Source organism: Pangasianodon hypophthalmus, chromosome 7, assembly GCF_027358585.1.
Source record: "Pangasianodon hypophthalmus isolate fPanHyp1 chromosome 7, fPanHyp1.pri, whole genome shotgun sequence".
Lineage (NCBI taxonomy): Eukaryota > Metazoa > Chordata > Actinopteri > Siluriformes > Pangasiidae > Pangasianodon > Pangasianodon hypophthalmus.
Genome location: NC_069716.1, coordinates 16,510,429 through 16,533,950, shown reverse-complemented (window position 1 = coordinate 16,533,950; position 23,522 = coordinate 16,510,429). Strand labels below are relative to the sequence as shown.

General features: G+C 36.4%; 1 protein-coding gene across 5 annotated transcripts in view; it reads left to right on the top strand.

The window, feature by feature from the left end:
- zic6 (zic family member 6) overlaps positions 1–6,987 on the top strand; it is an 85,167-nt gene extending 78,180 nt beyond the window's left edge. For 2 of the 5 annotated variants that reach the window (XR_008302031.1, XR_008302032.1), the window contains 4 exons: positions 2,034–2,144; positions 2,284–2,349; positions 2,546–2,598; positions 3,163–6,987. The gene's annotated coding sequence lies outside the window, so the exon portion shown is untranslated. Of the gene's footprint in view, positions 1–2,033; positions 2,145–2,262; positions 2,350–2,545; positions 2,599–3,162 lie in introns of all 5 variants that reach the window. The other 3 variants (XR_008302033.1, XR_004578453.2, XR_004578454.2) reach the window with 3 other exon arrangements.
- The last annotated feature ends 16,535 nt before the right edge of the window (positions 6,988–23,522 follow it).

The window sequence follows — 23,522 nt, the reverse complement described above, 5'->3', positions numbered from 1 at the left end:
TTTTAAACATATATATTAATTAAGTGGTCGAAAAAGATGTTAAGTAATTGTAACACCTAAACTTATTATTTATGCAATTTATTCTCCATGAGCCCAAGTCAGCAGGGTGTGAAAGCAGTATACCTGAATATTCTTTCTGATCCCAGCCCACCAATCCACACTGCCCATCCTTAAACAAGCAGTCAGCTTGTTACTAGCACCTCTTGCTCAGTACATTCTGACATTTATTTGAGTGTTACACTAATAATGGCTAATTAGTTCCCAGTGACACACACGCACACATCAGTATAATTGTTGCTTGGAATCATAGCTTAAATATATTTTATAATAAAGAAGTCTGTCTGTCTCCCTCTCTCTCTCTCTCTCTCTCTCTCTCTGTGTGTTTGTTGGGAGTGGGGAGTAGGGGGTGGGTGTTGAGGTTCTAATAACCTCTAAGAAAAAAAAATGTTATCTTTGTATTTTAATACCTAAGAAGTACATGGGACCTTCTCCAATTAGTCTTGGTAGTTTATAATCTAGAAAAACTGACAATTGACAAATCCCCATTTCGGCCAATGGCCAGAATCGTGATATAGAGAGATCATTATCTTTAGTTCTTCCCTAGTGAACATTCTCAGTAAATTGCAAGACTAGGCCTCAAACATGGCAGGCTTTAAAATTTATATTTGAAATGTTTTGTTTGATCTTGTAGCTTACTGAAAACACTTTTTGCGTCTAAAAGTCTCCTAGCAACAGCAAACAAAGGCAGGGAATATTTCAAGTTTCCCGCGGTGCAGCCAGTCCACTGGAGTCTTTGATCTTGACTGGGAAAATAGCTGAGTGGGCACTACTGACATTTTTCTTTCATTCAGCGTCCTTTTAGCCCCCTTTGCTTTGCCCAAAGCCCCCCAATACACCCCATCTTCATCTGCCCCCCAAATCCACCCCTGTTAATCACACAATCCAAACACGTCATTCACTCATTACAGTGCTTTTACTAAGATGTTATGTTTCAGAACAAGGGCCTCTAGTGCATATTTGCTTAAGACAAGTAAATTTGTTATCTTTAAACTTTACAAATCCTAACACATGATTTCATTATAAATAAGTCACAATTTTTGTTCAGTGGTGGCATTACAATAATTTGTTGTCACGTTCTTGATATACGTATGTAGCTGTCTATTTGACATTCCTCCACCTTACAATATTAAACTACTTAAATCCTAGGACACATATAGTAAAACAACATTACAATCTAGACTATATTGAATTAATACTTTGAATAAAATATGCATTTAAGTTAATGTTCAGATAAATAACTCATTTGCACACTGTGGGAAGTAATAAAAAAGCCTTTATTATAAACTATATATAAACAGAAGAGATACCAAATATAATATCTGTTGGGGTATTGAGGATTATCACAATATCAGTTTACTGAGATAACTATGATTGATTAGCAAAGACCTAGATTTAGGAAGTTACATATAAATGGTGTTACTATGGTTTATACTATCTATACACATGTTCCAATAATAAATTCTACAAATTTATGATTTGATTGTATACCTTTTGAGGTCACATGAATCATGAACCTCGTAGTTCAACCAGTGTTTTCATTTAACACATTTATGTTGTGCTGTTCCTGTATGTACAGATAGAATAATTACATCAACAGAATTTGCACTGATGGTGAATATTCATGCTATCAGCAGTAACCTTGAATTCTCTAACTGTCACTGCAAACTCATCTAAGGTGAAAACCAGCATTAAAATGCACTTGATACTGATTGATTACCATTTCCCAAGCATTATTAGTGTACCATATTCTCATTTAGCACCGGGTCAGAATGTTATGACACAAATTATTGATTTGATTTCGCCAAATATAGCCAGACTATACGTGACATTTCGAAAAACAATTATGCTACAGAAGGCATGGGGGTGGGGTGGCATTCATCAATTCTCCCTTTTGGGTTCAAAGTGGGATTTATTGTGCTCATCGTTGTGTCTGTGCCACACATTTTATTTATAAAACTGTGAAATCTGTTCAGGGACCCCAACATTTTTGAACCACCAAGGGTGTCATTTGCCAGAGGAAGCGAAGTGAGACAAACTGCCCACCCCCAGTCCGTCTGGAAACATCTTGTTTTCCAAGCTGCAAGGTAAGCACTATGCTATTGTCAATCAGTTGTCATAATCAAGTGGAAAATGACCTTTCTCTACTGACCACAAACAAAATTCTTATTTGCTTACGGTGGAAAAATGGCCATAATTCTATAGCTAACTAAGACTTGTCATCAGTGATGAAGACGTCTTCTGCTGGTGCATCAGAGACTCAGAGATCATGAGAAAATTGCACAAGCTGAGGTAGGCTATGTATTACTTCTCGATCTACTATGGAATAGTACTAAAGCATTTTTTTTAGATGTCTGAAGTATCTATCAGAAGCATAGAAAAGGCTTTTTTTAAAGCAACACACTGTCTTAAAAATCTATCATAATAATGTTGCATGTATACACTGGTGCCTTTTAAAAGGAAATGCAAATTGTATCCCAATCTACAGAACTTCAGGAATTTTTGCTTCCATTGTCTGCAAGCAACAACAATGTAAATAAAGTAAGTATAACTTTAAAAGATCAAAACACTTGGGCAAATTATTGATAATGATGAACGTCTTTTAAATTTAACATAATACAATAGTATTACACTTAATGTAATACAATAGTATTTCTCCACATCATTGTTCTTAAAAAATATTAAAGACTTTTGCATATACAGAAACTATCTGAGGCAGGACTGAACACACAGGTGCTATTTTTGTTGTGGAGTCTCCCATCAGTAAGCACCAAATATCCTCACTTGCCAAGCTTTGAAGAGCTTGTGAGGTCAGATTGTCAATTATGGTCTGTGCCAACTTTGCACTTCCTCTCTGCATTCACACAAATCCATTCGCCACACAATGCATTTTAAATCAAAGCCACGTCACCCTAACACGCCTTAGGAAACATTAAGCCATAGTATGTTACTTTCATGTGTGATAGCATGACTCCTGTGGGCTTTGAAGTGCTCCCTTTTTAATGCTTTATTAATAATAACACTCTGTGGCTTCCTCTGACTGCATGGATGCTGTTTTGCCTATCTCTCTCTCTCCCTCTCTCTCTCTCTCTCTCTCTTCCTTAGTCTCTAAAGCAGGTCGTCAGGGGTCTGTTTGTGGGCTTGTGATTAGAAAGCATACAGGCACTTCAGTGATGCCAGAATTCAACCTTGCACTCAGAAAGTGGCTGAAGAACTATGCTGCTATGCCACATTCTCTTTTTAACCTGCTGCCCCTCAATGTTCTAGCACCAGCAGCAGGGGGAGCGGCAGGATTACACACCCTACTTAATGTGTGTGCGTGTGCATATGGTGTGTTTCTGTGTAGATAAAGGAAAAAAATGAACACAGAAAAAGTTTAGATTATATATCTGTGACTGTATCGTTCTCCACAATTTTATTTCTTATTCTCCAACAAATCAGAGGAAATTCGTACAAAATGATGACTTACTGACATCTATTGCAGTGCCTCTTGTGATTGTTATTGAAAGCATTTAAGAATTCCTTATCTAGTCTGTTATTTGTCAAGACTGCAAACATGTGGTGAAAATGGAATAAACAAATACATTTGTAAACCTTTAATATCACAATAATGTGAAATTGTGGGAACACTAACAATTTTTTTTTCTGTGTGTATGAAAAGTTAAAAGGATTAGAATGTTAGAATCCATTTATATTTTCTTTATATTATATGTTCAAAGGCAACATAGATGTATATTATAACGACAAGTGTTATATTTAATGATCTTTTTCTCGTCATTATACTACGATGTATAATAAACAATAGGACAAATTGTAGCAACCCAATCACATAATTGAAGCAGCATCATTTGCAGTAGGGCTTAGCGTTCCTATCCTGTTGGCCAACGAGTCCTCTCTTATGTGCTTGCCATGATGCAAGCTCTCCAATCTGGCTCCTCTGAGAGGTCATGCCCCCTCCAGGCCTGCGCCAGCTTCGCACTTCATCTCAAGCGGCACCAGGGCACCTGGCTCCCCTTCCCACTGTGGAAGGCCAGATCAATGGCACAAGCTATCCGAGCAGAATGACCAGAGGTCGGCATCAAAGACCCTCATTTGGCCACCCAGGCCACCGCTGCCTCCTTTTCCCCTTTAGCTTGCACCTGGGCAGCATGGGCTTTGGCTTGGGCAGCCTGCATAGTGAGAGGGCCAAAGGTCAAGCCCATCTGTCCACGCCGCTTCATCTGATGAAGAGATTGAGTCTGGTTTTAATGAAGTGTTGCCGAGCCCACATGTGCATTTAGTCCATGTTCCATGTTTATTTAGAAAAAGAAAAAAAAAATAAAAAATCTACAGGATGTCGAGAGTTGTTTCTGGCTCTGCACTCAGCACCACTTGTCATGTCAGGACAGGATCTCAATGTCTCTGAATACGTTTAATTGTTACAGATGTTAAGTTTGTTGAAAGGAGTTTTGTCTTTGATGTAAAATGAAATTATTTTTACATAAGAGAAAATAAGCACAGAAAAATATTTCATTCCTGTGTTTCATTCCATGTTTTTTTTTCAGTATTATTAATTGGCTACTTATTACAGAATAGATAATTTAGCCATCACATTTTAATATAGCAGCCCTGTTCTCCCAAATGTTGGTCATATGGTGAAAAGAAAGGCAATTATTTTCATGCAGCTGTCAATATATGCAGTCTAATTAAACATCCTTTCTTTAGCCACTAATAAAAATGAACAACTCTGAGGGATTTCTCCTGTCTTTATGAAATTCTTCTACTGCCCAGGCCCCCAGTCCACGGCTTGATCCCTCTATGTATCTTAGTTCTGTGAAGGGGGATGAAAGGGGGATGCAATGAGAGAGAAAAGAGAGGGAGCAGAAGAAAAAAAAGGCAAGTTTGGCAAGTGGAGGAGAGAAGGGGGAGACAGATGGCATGAAGTCTGCGGCTCTCTGGCGCTGGGCTCATGGCGCTAAAATCCTCCCTCTCACACATTCCAAGAAATCCAACCAGGGAGGCTCAGGAGTGTGCGCCACCACTCTTGCAATGAAGCATCTGACAAAGATAGGGAAGCTAACACTCTCTCTCCCTAATTCTCTCTCTCTCTCCCTCACACACACACATACCTATCCACCATTTTAAAATATTTATTAGCTTCTATGTAGCCCATAGCAGGGTTTATTGGCTTGTTAAGGTAGGAGAGCTGAGGCTAAAGAGCACTGGGCCATGTTAGGTAATGTGATGGTTGCAAAAAGCAGAACAAGTGCTACTCAACTGTAAAATCTTATTCACTAAAACTGGACATAGCATAGTGGAAAAAAAACATTATAAGTTGCAATAGTTTCCCTTTTAGAATTTGCTCTTGATAAAACACCCACAAAACCTACATTATATTTTGCTGTTATACATTTATTTTATTCAAATATTATTATATGTATACAAGCCAACTACTTACACGTGTAGGTAAGTCAGTTTCTCCTCTTGGCAATCTCTTAGGTGTCATTTAGCATAAACATACTACTAATAGCTGTTGCTCTAAAAGGCCCACATATTTGCCCTGTCAACCACATATGGGGCTTTCTTTCTTTCTTTCTTTATTATTTTCACAAATAATGTGAATTGCCATTGAAAATTGTATTTACTGAAAGCATTTGATTAGCCATGGTTTGTCAATTGTGCCAGATAATTCACAAAATACTTCAGCATTAATGCCTCCAACCTTCAGGGTTCGGGAACTCCGGTGTGGCACGCTGACTGGGTGCTCTCAAAAACACACACTCTCGCACTGTCCTGGTCTACACACTGTACATACATACATCCTTACACTCATTGGGTAAATAACTGCACTGAGCCTTCTGTTTGTGCTGTCATACTAATGAATGACTCAACTGGGAATATGTAATACCATTAAAATGTCAGCTGAGACATGTGTATCACACTACTGTTAACAAAAATAAAAAGAACAATCTCTGCAAATCCATATTTGAAGTTACTCTTCCTCCCACTGAAAGTGATTTTATCTTTTACCCCTTTCATTTTCTTTCCAGGCTTACAGTTTTGGAAAAATATTAACAAGTTGTATTTAATAGACTAAATGTGTGTTATAGGGCTTTTCTTCCTTAGGTATCCTGATTAAATGTTTTATCCTGAAATTTGCTGCAGTGTTCAGTCCTCTCCAGTACAACAGTTGCATAACATATGCAAGTTAAACATCCAAAGACGAGCAACACCATAGCATCACCACATACCATAGCATCACCACATACCAATGTTGTAAAGAGAAATTTCAACCAATTGAACTAATCATTATGCATATTTCACACAAATAACCTAATGCTAACATTATCTGAATTATTAGATAATTATAATTATTATTAGACCAAGTAATGTGCAAATATATACATAAACATTCATAAAAATGTTCTTACTATTTATGTTTACTAATAGTGCTGCTCAATTGCTTCTTATTGGACAACAACTGGATGAGCATCTGCTCTAGTCTTGTCAGTATGACAGGTGTACAGTATTTTGATTCCCACCACCATCACTTAACAGATGAAAACAAGGTAATGAACTAAGATTGGACTGAGCTGTTAAATTTCTTTACCATTACAGCAAGCCCATAAGATTTTTGTTCTTGATGGCCTTTTATTGTATGCCAAATGACCTTTAATAGATATGATGAAAGCAGACACTTTATCAACCAACCGAACCTTCTCTGTCATATCTCACGATTACCTTTACCTTGATAAGAAGAAAAAACAATTATAACACAAAGCTTGCCTCAGTGTTGTTACTGTATGGTGCTCCAGGTTGAGTTGAAATAGCTGCCTCCTCATTATTTGTGGCTGTGGAACAGTAATTATATTAAATTGCTTTGGCTGAAGCAATCCAGCTGATTTTGGAATGCCATGTTGTATGTGTGTCATACATTTAAGTAGCTGGCCAGTGAATAAGAGGTAATTGTAGTGCTATATACTTCACTAGATGCAGTGAAGGTTGAGGCCTCATCCATCCATCCATCCATCCATCTCTCTCTCTCTCTCTCTCTCTCTCTCTCTATCTCCCACACACACACACACACACACACACACACACACACACACTGTCTCATGCTTCTGTTATGGAGTTTTTCCCTCTACTACAGAGGCCTCATCCTGGGAAATTGAGCAATTTCTGATTGAAAACAGTGCCTGTAATTAGAGCACTCACTATTTGTAACGACTTGGCATTACATTAGCATGCAAAGCTGCCAGCCATCTAATCTGGGGAAATACGTTTGTTTCCTTAATTGCCCTCTTAGGACAAAAGTGTGGGTGGATGGAAGAAAATGCTAACATGTCTGCATGCATGAGGAGGAAGGAAGACTTTAGCACAGAGGTTAAACGTTTAAACACACACACACACACACACAGAGGCAACAGCGACAAAAATATTTAATGCAATGGCAAAATGTTTTGTTAATTGACTCATGTTAAGGAACAGTAGTTATAATGAGCTGGAATAAAGCAAGAGCAATTATTGGCTAGACCAGTGCACAGAAAGCTAAGATGAAAAGCTTCATATTGACAAAATGTGGTCATCTGATCAAATGGCATCTGGTATATAGGTTGTAAGGCATTTTACTTATTGAAAATTAGATCAGTGATATTAAATATTAAAAAATATTATTCAGTATAAGGAATAATAACCATGGATAAAACCATTTACATATTGTATGACAATCCAGAGTTTATTTTAGTCCATTCTGCCCAGAGCACATAAAAGCACAACAATACTATTCCCCTGCTTATTAAGAAACACAATTTATTGCTCATAAAAATCCATCAGTGCATCAGTTAACCATTGGTGTGGGGTGTGTCATGCATCCGTAGTATTCCATCACTTTTTTTCTTTTCACTTATTGTATTTTAAGACTGTCCCAATTAATCTGAAACACGTTTGGAGATTTAGGACATCTTGAATATGATTAACTTATAACCTAAATGTATTTGCATGATTTGAATTAACTTTATGCTCATTTTGTTACAATGGTAAAAGTATATGTGGAAATGAGCTTATGAAAAAATACTAGCCAAAACATATGTCATTTGTCCTACCTCAGGGATCAGCTTCCTGTTTGACCCACTGTGATGTCACATGAATGAAGTCATGTTATTTCTATCAAGCATTCCACTGCAAGGGCTTAGTAACATTCACTCACCTGAATTCACCCTATATTCTTGTTTGGGAACATGAAGTTTGATGAAGGACATTTCACCAGGGAGTTTGGAATTTCACGTGAAGTGATGGGTTTTAATATAAGGATATTTAACATTAGGAAGAAACACTAGGTGCATATGTTTGTCAAACTAACAGATAAGTAAACATCTAGTTAAGTAATTAAATCAATCAATCAATCAATCAATCATGTTTTGCTAAAATGAAAAAGTTTTGATTCACAGTTGATATACTCCCAGAGAGACTATATCAACTGTGAATCAAAACTTTTTCACTTTATAATAATGCGCGAATTTGTCACATTGTTGGATCATTTTCTCATAGCTTGAATAAGTTGACATTTTTTTTTTGCAATAATGAAAATATTAAGCGGGTTCCTAGAGAGACGTAAGCATTTTAAAGCAGTTGTTATATGTGTCGTTTGTGGACATTTGTGTGAAGTTATCCTACCCATAATATAAGATTTATATTTAAAGTTAAACCTCTGAATAGTCGCTTCTCTGTCCGAGGAGCTTCATTTATACTCAAACCGCCCTAAATATATTTACATTTATATAGTGGGGAAATAATAACTTCATCCTTTCATTTGCAGTTAAGATGCAGAATGGGGAGTGTTAGTGCCCAGTAACACAACGCAGACTTTTGGCACTGAAGTGGGTGTAAATGGAGAAGTGGGAAAGGCTACTCATTAGCGGACCCGAGCTTTGGGAGGGGATGGAGTATATGTGTGCTACTGCTCCAAGGAACACTATATCTGCACTCTTAGAACATTCAGAGCTCTTACGGGTTCTTCTGGTGTCTTTCTAGGAAAATCCTTAACAGTTCATAGAGAATCCTACACCAGAGTGTTTTACTATCAAAAAGAGATCCAAAGTAGAACAATTTTTGGAAGCTAAGAGCTCTTAATTATACCACTAACCCTTAATAAACCCTGAGAGTGTTTCTATAATGCACATGGATTTACTTTACTTTGTGTGTGTCAAGCTACCTGTTTGTGAATTTTTAAGTGTACAGAGAATACATACAGTTTCAGAAGAAAAAAAAGCACATTTTATTTGGCAACATTATATCTTTAATGAAAATCAGCTGCAATATGGCGTTTATGTATTTATTTCGGTTATATCTTTGGTTAAGCAGAACAAATAGCAGATGAATGTTATTCCCTAAAAAGCCATATTTGTTTGTATTTATTCTACTAAAATAAGTCAAGCACAAAGTCAATTTAATTCCATTTTTCCATTTTATTTAATAGATATTGAGGTGACACATAAATGCTAAACATTCGATTATTTTTTTCATATTATTAAGAGAAATTGCAAAATATATTGTAACTTGTAGACATTTCTCCAAAGTTTCTCAAGTTCCAATATATATTATACCAACAAGCTATTTATGTTTCTGTCTTAACAAGATATAAATTCAGAATGGTCAAGGAAGACAAATATATCCTATACTACATACTAAAGTACTAAAGTCATATGGTTTATTTGATCATATTTTAACATGGCAGAATGTTGCTTCAAAAAGCCTGGTTTTATGATCTTTAATGAATGATGCAAATCATATTTGAATCGCGTTGCTGAAATACTTTTGCCATTCATGATTTTATGCTGTTGACTATTCTTATATAAGAAGAAGTGCACAAGTGCGATGATAAACTTAGGCCTGCATTAGAGGAGCTGGATTTGGAGACGACATGGAGGCAAATTAGCCCATAAAGTAGCCCATCCTGGCACTTCTTCCAGTGCCACACAAAATAACTCTTTCTCCCTAACATGTAAAGCATCAATACTGCCTGGCTAATGAATGGGTGTAACTTCCTTAAATGTGGCACTGGAAGTTAAGGCCAAATGGCTTTGGAGAAGCCATGAATTGGGCCCGTGTGTACATTGAGGGTGTAAGTGTTCTAGCAACAAAGGCGCTTTAATCCAAGTAATTTACACAATGCAAAGGGTCGTGTTTACATGGTGTAAAGGAGGGTGTTGCTTTTGCTCCAGAGCTCAAGTAGCACGTCCTAAGGTGAAAGGGGCCCGGCTGGGTTCACACACACACACACACACACACACACACAGCATTTCACATATTTTCCTTCGACCTGCAAAACAGAACCAAGTCTTCAAAGTACTTCTTTTGGATGATGCACCATATTATTTTAAACAGAAGGTTTCAGGGTTTTCACAGGATTTATTATGAATGTGTGCTTACGAGTGTGTGAAACACATTTCTCAAGACTAGCCTATATACATTTAGGAAATCTTCAAATATTTCCATCAAAATGAAACATTGACTTTGAAACCATGAGCGTTTTCCTCAAAGTATGTTGAGATTTACATGCCACACACACTCTTACCATATGAACCTCTACATTTCATGCTAATAATAATAATAGAGAACACTTTCATATATATATATATATATATATATATATATATATATATAGTATGAAGTATGAATATAAAGTATGCAAAGTATAGATAAGTAATAGTATATATATATATATATATATATATATATATATATATATATATATATACACTATTACTTATCTATACATTGCATACTTTGAAACTGAACACAAAATGAACATCACACTATCATGAAACAAATAATGAATAAATAATAAATAAATAAATGAATATTATGTGCAAATCATAAAGATCATATAGTTTATCTAAATTTCTTGCACATATTTCAGTTAAAAATGTGCCTTTGTTCTGCTCAAAATGAAATATTCACATCAAACTACGAAACACACTCTTCATATAAACTTCTACAACAAACAATGTTTTTCACACTGATAAATTGAGTTGTGTATTTATTTACACTGCAATTTAGTGCAAATAGAAAGAAGGAAAAACTGAAGAAAGAAAGAAAGAAAGAAAGAAATGAATTCCTGCAACATAAATATAAATTTAAAAATAATAATAAAAACAAACATAAACAAAAAATATACATTTGCTGGCATACGATTGCTGCACAGCAGCACACATTTATAAATAACCAAACTTCACCTGCCTTTACTCTAAGGTATTGGGCCAAAGCTTTAAACACATTTTACTTATAGTTCCTTCTCATTACAGCCTTCACACAGTGATCCAAGAAGAAATCTTTTTGAGATCACTAAGACAGAAAATATGCACATTTGCCAATCTGTGAAAGAACACAGCTCTACACCTCTCTATCCTTCTCTAGTAAATGAAGTCAAACGTCAAACTGAACAAAAATAAATGAACTTAATATACACAATAACAACACCTGCCATCCTGATGAACTTCCAACAAACAGGACTATTACACATCAACACACACATTAATAAAAACAGTAGGGAAACCTGTTGTACAGTGGAGAAGGTAACCGAAACAGAAGGAGTAGGAGGATGAGGAAGAATAGGAGGAAGACTGTCTCTCATGGAGAAAAACAGTATCAAATTACTGAAATTTTTCATGTAACTAGTCATATTTTGACTATGAGAGAGACAAAATATATTTTTTTAACATTGAATATAATGTGAATAAATTATTGTCATTACATATTAAAGGAGAGGACAGATCCTGTTTAATTCTTTTCTTTATAAATTGGCCAATTTTCTCTGCTGTCTTAAATGTTTGAGTTTATTTTATGTCACATGAATTCATTCATTCATTCATTCATTCATATATTTGTGGCCGCATAGTTTTTTTGTCCATCTGAAAACATTACATAGTAAATAAAAACATAAGCAAATAATTTATATTTATTTCCTGTAGTTATATATACACATATAAAAATATAGTTATATATACACATAAAAACTGGATGTATGTATGTGTGTGTGTGTATATATATATATATATATATATATATATACACACACACACACATATCCATACACACACATACACACACACACACACACATATATATATATATACACACACAGCACAGTGGAGACATAAACAAACACATTGTCACGTGTTCTCAATTGATCAGCGGTGTGTAAAAAAAAAAAAGCATATTGAACAAGTTCGTGATGTTCTTATTGCTCACAATACAAGAAGATTTGCACAATCTGTGTTTTCTCCTCTCATTTAACTTGTTTACATTACACCCAACATTCTCTGTGTTAGAAAAATCTTTTTTTCCAAATGCTCAAATTGATGTTTAATGACGACTGATAAAATTGATAACTAATTTAAGGTGCATTTCATTAGAAACTGTTCCTCCTAACCTATTTCTACTTCCATCTCTACCTCTATTCTCTCTTCTTTCTTTCCCTCTGTTCCTGCAACCTTCTCTATTGTACAGCAGACTTTCAGTACTGTCCTTATTCATGTGCATGTTTATATTCAGCAGTCCAGTTCATTAGAATAGCAGGTTTTCATTCACACTTGGTCCATCTCTGGCTTCTGCAATTAATGTCTATAGAAAATAACATTTCTTCCATTACTTCATGTCTCATGTTGTAGAGAAAGAAAAGAAACGCTCTGCAGTGTTTGCAGGAAAAAAGAAAAAATTTAGACATTTTAACATGAAAATATGTGCAGTACTGTGTGAATTGTTTTGAAAAAAGTTTTTTTTCCTACAGTGTAATAACTAAATATCTAGAATCTACAACACAGTGTTTAAATTGTAAGCTATTTTACTGTAACATGGATCATTTGGAAAAATGGGCGTCAATAACTGAAAAAAATCAATACTATTAAAAATCACTACTGTTTAAATCTGTTAAAATCAGTGCTGTTTCACTCATTTTCACTGAGGAAAATAAAATGTTTTCTCAGATTGTCATATCGTAGGTCTTACTATCGAAATGATTAATTTCCATGAGTATTGTTGTCACCTTTGTCTAATTATATAAACCATTAAAAACATATGCCTATAATGATGCATTAAATATTTGCGTCGCATGAAATTCTACTTTCGACCGCAGATTAACAACTCGAAAAGATCATTATTAAACAGTTTGATTATGAAACATTTTAAGCAAAATGTGGATAAATGTTTGGGGGAAAAAAAATCCAGGTTCACTTTGGATTTTATTTGTATAAATGTCGAATATGAATGAGATCTTTCCCTGCTTAAGACATAACATATTTCATCACTTAAACTAACCTATCCATTTCCGGTTTATTTCTCAAAGAATGTCCAGCTTTAGCGTGTCAGAAGAGCCACATTATCCTGTCGGTGTTGTTGTGGTGCTCTGTGGTTAGTCTCTTTTAGCTCGTGCTAAGACTAACGAAAACGAAAGAACGTCATGAGGAACGGTGTGACGTCACCTGGAGCACAGGGTCGCAAGCAGAAATTTTGGCCCCCTCCCCGACAGGGTTTATGCACTGTCTCCTACACCTTCACCCTGGACTAATTTCGTTTCCAGATTTCATCCCGGGGCTTCTCTTTACCCCTGGTCTACTCCTGCCCCTTGACATGTTTCCAACCTGCCCTCTTTCCCGGCGCCCCTGCTGGAGCACAGGTAAGCTGCTCTGGGGATGAAATCCAAACACACGACTCCACAAACAATTTCTTACCAAGATCTTATTATTTTAACAGAATCAGACCTGGACTCTCTGCTAGCCTATATAGCGATGAGCATTATAGCTGTGGACAAACTGAATAACAAGCATACATAACAACTTTTTATTATTATTATTATTATTATTATTATTATTATTATTATTATTATTATTATACAATAATCATGACGCAAAATCTCTGGAGGAATTGGGGGAATTTATGCTCTTTCCGACTTCTCTAGTACTCTTACATGAAGGTTGGTTAATGAAGATGGACCACCAACCAAAAGTTAAATACGGGCTGCACATTTCAGAAGGAAAAATGTAATACATCTTGAGAGAAACATGAAAATGTGTCAGATATAACCAGTATCACTTAAACAGCATGGCGCACACTGTCGCTGCTAATTCATTTTAATAGTAATAAAATCATAAACCATAATCCGAAAAAACAACCTTAATTTCGATAAAGATCTAACATGTGTAAAGTAAATGAACAAACTCGTTTTAAACTGCAGTTGTGCAAGTTCTAAAATGATACAATTATTTTTTTTGCATTAGGTAGGCCTTCGAAAATAGAAAAATAAACCGATATTGATATTGGTACGTCATAAAAAGTGACGCAGTGAACAAAAAGCCTACGTCAGAGCACTGAAAGAAGAAGGTATTAGAGTCTGAGTCTTTTTTTTTTTTTTTCCAACACCTGTCTGGGCTTATTTTAGACTCTCAGAGAGATATTGATATTGCACTATAGTGAATTTTGATATTGCGCTATAGTGAATTTCCAGCACTATAGTGAATTTTAATTTCATAGTGAATTTTAATTTCATTGTGAACTTTAATTCTCCTATTTCGAAATGGAATGTGAGAGTATTCATTGAGGCATTCCATGAAAGCCTGGCTCTAAAGACAAAATGCAGTTACTTTATTTACATAACTACCCATATGCCATTATTCAACAGAAAACTTCCTCAAAAAGGTAAAATATAAGAGGTCAGTGCAGGTCTTTCACAGGAGAAACCCAAATCTTTTACAAAATCTGTTCATTTCAGAAACTTGTAATGTAATGAAATGTCCTTATGTTTGGCATTGTGAGTTTTTAGAAATATAGCTATATTTTTCGAGATTGAAGCAGCCATTCATAATGTAGGCAATCCAGATATGAACAGACCTCTGCGTATGGAACCAATTCAATGTTTTCTTGCACCACATTCTTAACATGGTGTTAGGTTTCAGTAAGCTGGAACTAGGTACTGGTTTAGACCTGCCCTGTCCTGTCCAAATTTAGTCTGTCCCTTATAGCAGCAATATTATCATGCAGCTTCTAAGTGCTATGCAATTTCACCGAAATTAAAAAAAAAATGCAAAAAAAGTTTGAATTGTTTTAAGAGTTGTGGGCTTCAAATACAGCTAGGGCCATAATACTTTTACGGGCTGGTGACAGAAAAATAAAAAAAAATATATAGGCTATAATTCACTTGCAACCTCCTTCCTATTTCTGCAGTGAAATCCCTCATTTGTATATAATATAATATAATATAATATAATATAATATAATATAATATAATATAATATAATAATTCTGTCATATTATATATTTCTGTCTACGTGTATGAACTGGTAGAAAGGAGGACAATCACAGCCAGCTTCATATTACTCTTTTATTTGATTTGACAGAATGAGACCCAACCATGTCCGTTTTCCTAAAAGAGATGTCTGGTGATGATGAACAGATTTCCCAGACAATCTAACTCAGCTTTATTTTTATCGAAGATTATTACGTCACCTAAATCTACGACCAGTTATGACAGCATATGTATTGTTTTGAGCAATTGTTAATAACTTACATATATATAAGTTATAACTTACATACAACCTACATCCACTATAATGGCTTTTGTTTGGGTAGTGCTTTATGTCTGTCCTGTTCGACAGCATGTTCCAGAAAAAAAAACCCTAATCGATATGGAACTGTGCTTCTTGGTAAAAGTCAAAAAGAAAAAAAGTCTACCATGGACTACCTTAAACAATTAAGAACTTATCAGGTAATTCTGAGTAGGCCTCACACGCTTTCACGCTGCATTTCATTTTCTCATTCACAGCAACATTCACAAATCTGAGCAAGGTTAAGGTCGGGTGAGGGGCGGAGTTAGCGGTTACGGCTTTGCTTACGACTTCATTCATATGAAATCCGACACAGTGCTCTTCCGTTAAAATCCCTTCCGCAGTAGATCCCAGAAGCATTATTTCGAGAAGATCTCTAAGTAGAGGCTTCTAATATACACACACACATTATATATATATACAATATATATATATATATATATATATATATATATATATATATATATATATATATGTGTGTGTGTGTGTGTGTGTGTGTGTGTGTGTGTGTGTGTGTATATATATATATATATATATATATATATATATATATATATACACACACACACACACACACACACACACACATATATATATGTTTATGTGTATGTGTATGTTATTTATTCTTTAGGCACATTTGAGGCCTCTAGGTTAAAGGTAAAAGGAGATCTATCTATCTATCTATCTATCTATCTATCTATCTATCTGTGTGTGTGTGTGAGAGAGAGAGAGAATATTTATTTATTTATTTATTTATTTATTTACATTAGGCGATGTACTATAGTGCTTGGAATGAGAACACTGATGATCTATGTTAAGGAAATGCAAATGTCACAATATCTGGTGATTCCTTTTATGTGAAATTCCAAATATATATCTATAATAAATGAAGGTCAAATTATAGTCTACAAAGTTAACGTACTAAATTATTTATAGCTAAAAAAATAAAGCTTTCTATAGGCCTACTAAGCCTAGCTATTCAACAGGTCATCTACGTCCATAGGTAGACTACAGACAGCAAATCTCACAGTGCTCCTCTCTTCAAAGTCGGCTCCTGTTGTGCATTGTGACACTTTGTATATAGGCTATAAGACTCTAAAAATCACGCGTACTCCGGCTTTTTAAAGGCGCAAAATCAGTTATGCGGTTTATAGTAAAAAGGCAGGGGCATAAAAAGGCATAAATAAGAACTTACCAAAAAAAAAGAAAATCTAAGCCTAGTCTTTGAGGTTCACCACTTCACAGTGTCAGTGAAAGTAACAGGCTGTAGGCTCACATTCTTTTCCAAATAAATTCAGTTTGTTCACAAAGGTTTAACTTTCATGATGATGAACGTGTTTTATTCAGCTTCTGTTCAAACTATGAGCACTTCAGTGTGAAAATAAGCACTCTTGCAAAGGAACGTGCTCTGTAGGCAGGTGAGTTGTGCGATTTCTACTGAAGTGGAGATGTGATGGGATTGACGGAAACGGTTCCTGGTCCGAATCTGCGCAGAACACCCGCGAGTCTGGTGATGACGTCACACCTGGTTAGCACGGTCAGTAGATTCGTCTAATGAAATAGGCATATATTATACATACATTACAGCCATAGCTAAAGCATGAGTGACAAGACAGTAATGAAACAAGAAGTCGGCTACTAAAATGGCGCCACAGCAGCAAGACCTATAGAAAGCAGAAGTGATATTATGATTGTTATTATTATTATTATTATTATTATTATTATTATTATTATTATTATTGTTATTATTATTAAATTACTTTTTTATTGAGGAAGACCGCTCAATAAACTTGTCGTTACAAGTTCAAATCATATCTGAAGCATTTTTTGCAGAACTATGAAGCTGTATTTCTAATCCTCAAAGGAACCATGTGGTACCCGGCTTTGCACTGGTGTAGTCATTCAAGGTCGCAACCCTGCAGGAAGTACGGGCTGCCATAGCAACGCCATGATGGCTTCTAAGTGCTTAGCATAATTCCCCTCTAATAGAAAAATAACAGCGCCAAATCCCATCCTTAGTGAACTAGCTTATTCGATGGAGGCCGACACCCCACCTGTGATCCACATAGTTGCACCACCACTGTGCAAAAGCCACTGCAAAGAGATGGAGAAAAAAGACAGGCTTTAAAAAGATGAGTGGGGGTGGGGGTCTTGCTTCTAAGCAAGTCAGATCTCTCTCTCTCTCTCTCTCTCTCTCTCTCTTTCTCTGTGCCCAAAACCCATCATACACTCCAAAAAGATGGAGTTGGAAGTAGAGACATGAAACTTGAAGCAAGAAATGCTGTGCCCAAGAAACCCTGATATACAGTCTACTGCTGTATACTCTTATTTGCAGTGCTTCTGTATTTTGTAAAAATAATACATTTTGTAGGTAATTGTATGACTTAATGGTTCGTATATGCTGCATATATAATCCTGAACATTTTGCACATCGTTTGCTTTTGCATGCTTGTTTGTCCATCTTGCATGCTCTGAACACTCTGTTGCTCAAAAACCCTTTTCTGCACAAGGGCAAGAAATCCTCTGCTTTTGTAACTCCAGGTATTTTGCACTTTTTTCAGTGCTAGGCTGAAATTTACCTACATTGTGGAGAAACCCCAATACGACAAATGTTAGTAATATAAATGTTATATAATATACTATCTGATGAGCCTAAAATATAAATGAACTGAAATATTGATTGTAAAGTGAGTTTAAAATAAAATGGTTGTAATTATCTTCTGAAGTCTCAAACTCTCCATTTAATTAATTAACCAATCAGTTAAATGAATTGATTAATTACTCTTCCATTTATCATTTACTGTCAACTTTTTTTAATCGCCCCCAGGACGTGTTTAATCTTTTATAGTGTTTAACCGAATCTTCTCACTGCCTAATAATGAGATAATAAGATGGGCGTGTCCAAACCTGTCCAGACATTTGATTGGTGCAGGGGGTCTGACTCTGTAGCTCCACGTGGACAAGCTGTGTAATTAATTTTTGCTGCAATATTTCATTAAAGTTCCCTTTTAATAGGGAATGGGCGGAATGGTGACCCGTATAGTCGAAGTTTAAGTTCTTGCACAAGCCAGGGTTGCTTTCCTGACATGGGATTACCAATCCCCACTCCAGACCCTAATGTTGCGTTATTATGAAGTCCTCTATTAATGCCATGGGATTTCCAGCAACGGGCTCTTATATCTATAATCTGGCTACTGAAGGGAAATGGTACAGAACCTAAAACTTGTACACGAATAGTGCATTATTAATCACTGGTTAGTAATCCCACACTGTAAAAAATTACTGTAGATTTTATAGTAATTTACTGGCAACCTGGGTTGCCAATAAAGCATTGTAAAATTTACAGTAAACAACTATAAAACATATTTACAGTAAAGTACTGTAATATCATACATTGTAAAAAATAACACATAAGCCAGTATGTTGATGCAGAATACAGCTGAGCTGAAAGGTCTTGCTCAAGGATCTAATCAAAGCAGTTGGGTGGTGCTGGGATTTAAACACATGACCTTCTTACATGCTACTTGAAGCTATAACCACTGAGCTACCACAGGTAGTGCAACTAGCTTGCACTGATTCATTGCAATCTTTTAGTGGTGTTAATGCAGTGCTATACAAGCTAGTTGCGGTGGTGTTGTGGTGTAGTTGTGGTGTAGTTGTGGTGGCTCTGTGGTTAAGGCTTTGAGTCACAGTTCAGAAGGTTGAGTGTTCAAGTTCCAGTACTGCTCAACTTCAACTTGGTTGTATCCTGCATCAACCCAATGAGCAAGTGTGCTGGGTTATGTGTCATTTTATACAATATTAAGCTATTACAGTACTTTACTGTAAATATATTTTACAGTTGTTTACTGTAAATTTTACAGTACTTTACTGGCAACCCAAATTGGCAGTAAATTACTGTAAAATTTACAGTAATTTATTACAGTGCACAGTTTTAAAACAGCACTGAAGTTCAGATACTATACCAGATACAGATACCAGATACAGATACTGTGCCAGATACAAAACTATGTTCTATACCTATTCCCTTTGGCCACATTAGCAATTTTGTATGGCTATCTATATGAAGTAGAGCTGCTAGTTGTCCCCCAGCATTTATAAAGCACTTTGCTTCATACAGACATAAATGTTCAGCTTTGATATTTCTTCCACAATGTGTGTGTGTTTATGATCTTGACAATGGTCTTTCAGACCTTACTAAAACAGACTATACCGACTCCCGTATAGTCTCACTGACATTGACTATGGCTTCAATAAGGCAGTGCTGTTCCTAGACAGCAACAGTCAAGCGCTTCTTGTGCCCCACTATTAAGCAGTGATCGGATAGCCTTCTGCTGAGAAATAAGACACGCCCCCCCATTATTATGTTCGGAAGATATTAGGAAATGTTGCATGAGTCAATCAGGAAATAGATTAATGAATAAATGTGTGCTGGAATAAATAAAAAAAGTTGATTGGTGTGTCAAGGCCCTAAGATTGGCCTCTGCCATGCAACATTGTGAGTATGTGTGATTTTTCTTTTAATATTATGATTGAAACTTTAGTAAATAATTAAAGCAAGTCTTTATTTTTTTTTTAAACCTCATTCTATAATCTGTATTTGTATTTAGTTAGAGCGTTTCAGTATTCTTATACAAACTGATATGCCTATATCTTTGCAGGTGTTTGTAATTAAATGCAGTATATGCAGTGTAATTAAATGCAGTGTTGTTGGCAGTAGTCAGCCCTCATCAGTGCCCATTAACATGAACTGAGCATGTTGAGTTAGGCACAGGTTCCCAACCTAATCCTGGAGTACCTCCTGTCCTACAGATTTTAGTGTTTCCCTGCTCTAACACACCTGCTTCAACTCAGTAAGGCCTTTGAATCAGTTGAATCAGGTGTGTTAGAGCAGAGATAATACTAATATGTGCAGGACCAGGGCTGGGAATCTGTGAGTTTGGAACTAGAGAGAAAAAAGTTCTCTGATTGGCCATTCAGTCAAGTAAATTAATGTAAAAAAATTAAATGATTCTTTCAAGAGAGTGCAGACACAGAGTGAGTGTGTCTGCTGTAGTCATATTTTTGTTTAGCTACGATATACGATAGATCGTATATTTTGGTCATACTGCTTTAATACTTGGACAATGATTGTAAACACTGACTACTGCCATCACCTGGTAAGGAGATTTGTTTCCTTTCACACAGGCACAGATTGATTATGCATGCCAGCTATCAGCAGTGGTCTTTGCAGTGTGCAACACAGGACACATCCGGTTATTGAAGGTGATTAGTAGTTCTTCAACACTGGCTTGGTGTGTCAGGGCCCTAAGACTGGCATCTGCCATGGAGCATTATCAGCAATCATTCTTAGTATTTCTTCTTGCATCTTGAGGAATCTAATTACTAAAATTGCCAATCAGATTTGGGCTTTTCTTTCCAACATATTGAATCCTTGCTATACGTTAGTGGAGATTTGATAGTAAACTGTCTGTTACTTGAGGTAAGCGGTTACCCTATTGACTTATATTTAAGCTCCCAGCATAATATCTTTTCAATCATCACACACTCCTGAAAAACATTGATGAGATAATACAGAGGTACACATATTCTAATAATCTGTACATTATGTTTTTTTTTTTATCATTTACCAATACCCCCTTAGAGATAGTGCAGTCCCAGTTATTTTGCTGAATGGCATCTAAGATGGATACTGTAATGCACCTTAAGCTGCTTAGAGCCTTTAAGCCTATTTTAGTATTTGGGTTGATGATGACTGTCCACTATTCTACCTCTGTAAAATACTTTGCAATTCCTGTCCTTCAGTGCACATAGATATCTCATTAGTGATTAAAAAAGGGCCATCGTTACACAGTTTGAAGCCTTTATGGATCCGCATTCGTCAGATGCATTTTTTAAAGTGCCAGACTCCATGGAAACATCATTTATTTGTTTTAAATGGTGCTATATATTTTGCATTTCACTATAGTTTGCTGCATGAAAATCCAAAGCCTACACAGCAGTAAAATACAGTAATCCTTCCTTTTGAGTGTTATACAAGCTTCTTTTTATTTTTTTTTATGTTTAATTACATTGTTCATTCATCTTGTTTAAAGTTGGACAGTCATAACGTACAATTTCAAGAGCTGACAATGTAGTTAAGTCTCATTCATGGAGGTACTGTAAGTGTAAGCGGTGTAGTGAAACCTTTTTGGTATGCATGATTGACCCGTGAAAATGCCGCCTCACCTGCTGATCACTGAAGGGAATCCCACTAAATCTCTCACAAAATCTTCTATTTCTGAGCCTTAAACTGGGCATCTTTTCCACATCAAAGCACTGCCAACCATCCACATCTCAAGGATTCATGCCTTTAAGGAAAGAATGGCCTGTTCTGAGAAGTGCAGACTGCTGGTTTAATTTGCCTTGCATTCCCCTCCCCTTCCCACCAGCGCCTGCACTATTCAGGCCTGATCTAATGCAGCCTTGGCTATCTGATGAGATCACTTGTAGGTGTGGGGACTTAAAGGCAAGGAATTACTGTGCATCCTACCAGGAACCTCAAAAGAGTTGTATTAAGATGTGCTTAATATGCCAGGCAGGGCTTTCAAAGTACTGCCCACGCTCTAGCCCTGGCAAACTCAAAGGGCAATGGTACATGCTCGGTAAAGGAGAATCTGGCTCCCATTAATTTAATGAGTCTAGAGTATTAGAATGCCTAAGCGGACCATGAAGTCTCCTTTTTCTCATGTATGACAGACTATTACCAAGTGATCCAATATCTAGCAGTGACAAGGTGAGTGGTGCCAGCGAAGCGAATTCCCATCAATCTGAAACTCTTTACATCTGTCAGAATGGCCAGATCTTATATAGAAGGAAAAGATCTTTATTGGCCACCAAATATTTTTTTGTACCTTGCCCAAACTCAGACCTGTTGTTGTTGTTGTTTTTTTTTTGCAAAGGCATTAGAAAACATGAGCCAACATCATCAGCTTATGACAGGAGATGGGAGCCATACTTTTGCATAATTTGACACCCTCTTGGTTGAAAGCTGGGAACACTCTGGTCGTAGAGATGGAACTGTGAATCACAGCAGTGTCTGCTAGCCACACTGCAACTGGCCTGTGTTAGCTCAGCTTCAGTGCATCTGCCACGTACAGCCGAAAAGAGCCTGCAGAAGTGACAGCCATCTCTATTAGGAACTGAAATACCTGAGAACTAAGGCTAGCCCATCCTGACTTTTGATGTGCAGCTGACAGTCACCTGCAAAAGATTACTGCCTGCGAGCAGTGTGGCGGGGTCTTCGAACCAGGAAGTGGCAGCTGCTGGAGTTAATTAAAGGCACAGTAATGGAGCCTCTCTCAGAGCAAGATCAAACGTCTCCAAGCATGGTAGTCTGCAAACCCATCTCAGGGGTGTTTGGACCTGATGTGACCAAGAGCAGGCACATGCTGGGCACTATGCCTGACCCTTGGACCATTCTTGAACTATAGTAGGATAGAAGCCTAGTGGGGAGCACACAGGGCCAGGCTCACCTGTGTCTGGGTGTGTGCTCTCTGGGCTGTGGCGATGTGTATGCATCTGTGTTTGCACACAGACTCTGACCTAGAGATCAATGAGACAGAGAAGGAGGGGTGAGAGGTCAGAAGGAGAGGGCAAACTTAAGAAGATCGCACATGGAGTACATTTATTAAACACTGTCTGAAGGCAACATACATTCTCAATTGTTGTGGCTTCTCATGAAAACATAAAATATTTGCACAGCTTTTATTCTCACATTTCTAAAAATAAGCGAAGCAAACACAGCATCTGCTTTGAAAAAACATAGGTCGATGATGTGTAATTCTTAATGTAGTAATGTAGTAATTGTGGAAGATCTTTGAAATTTGAAGAAAAAAAAATATTCCAAAT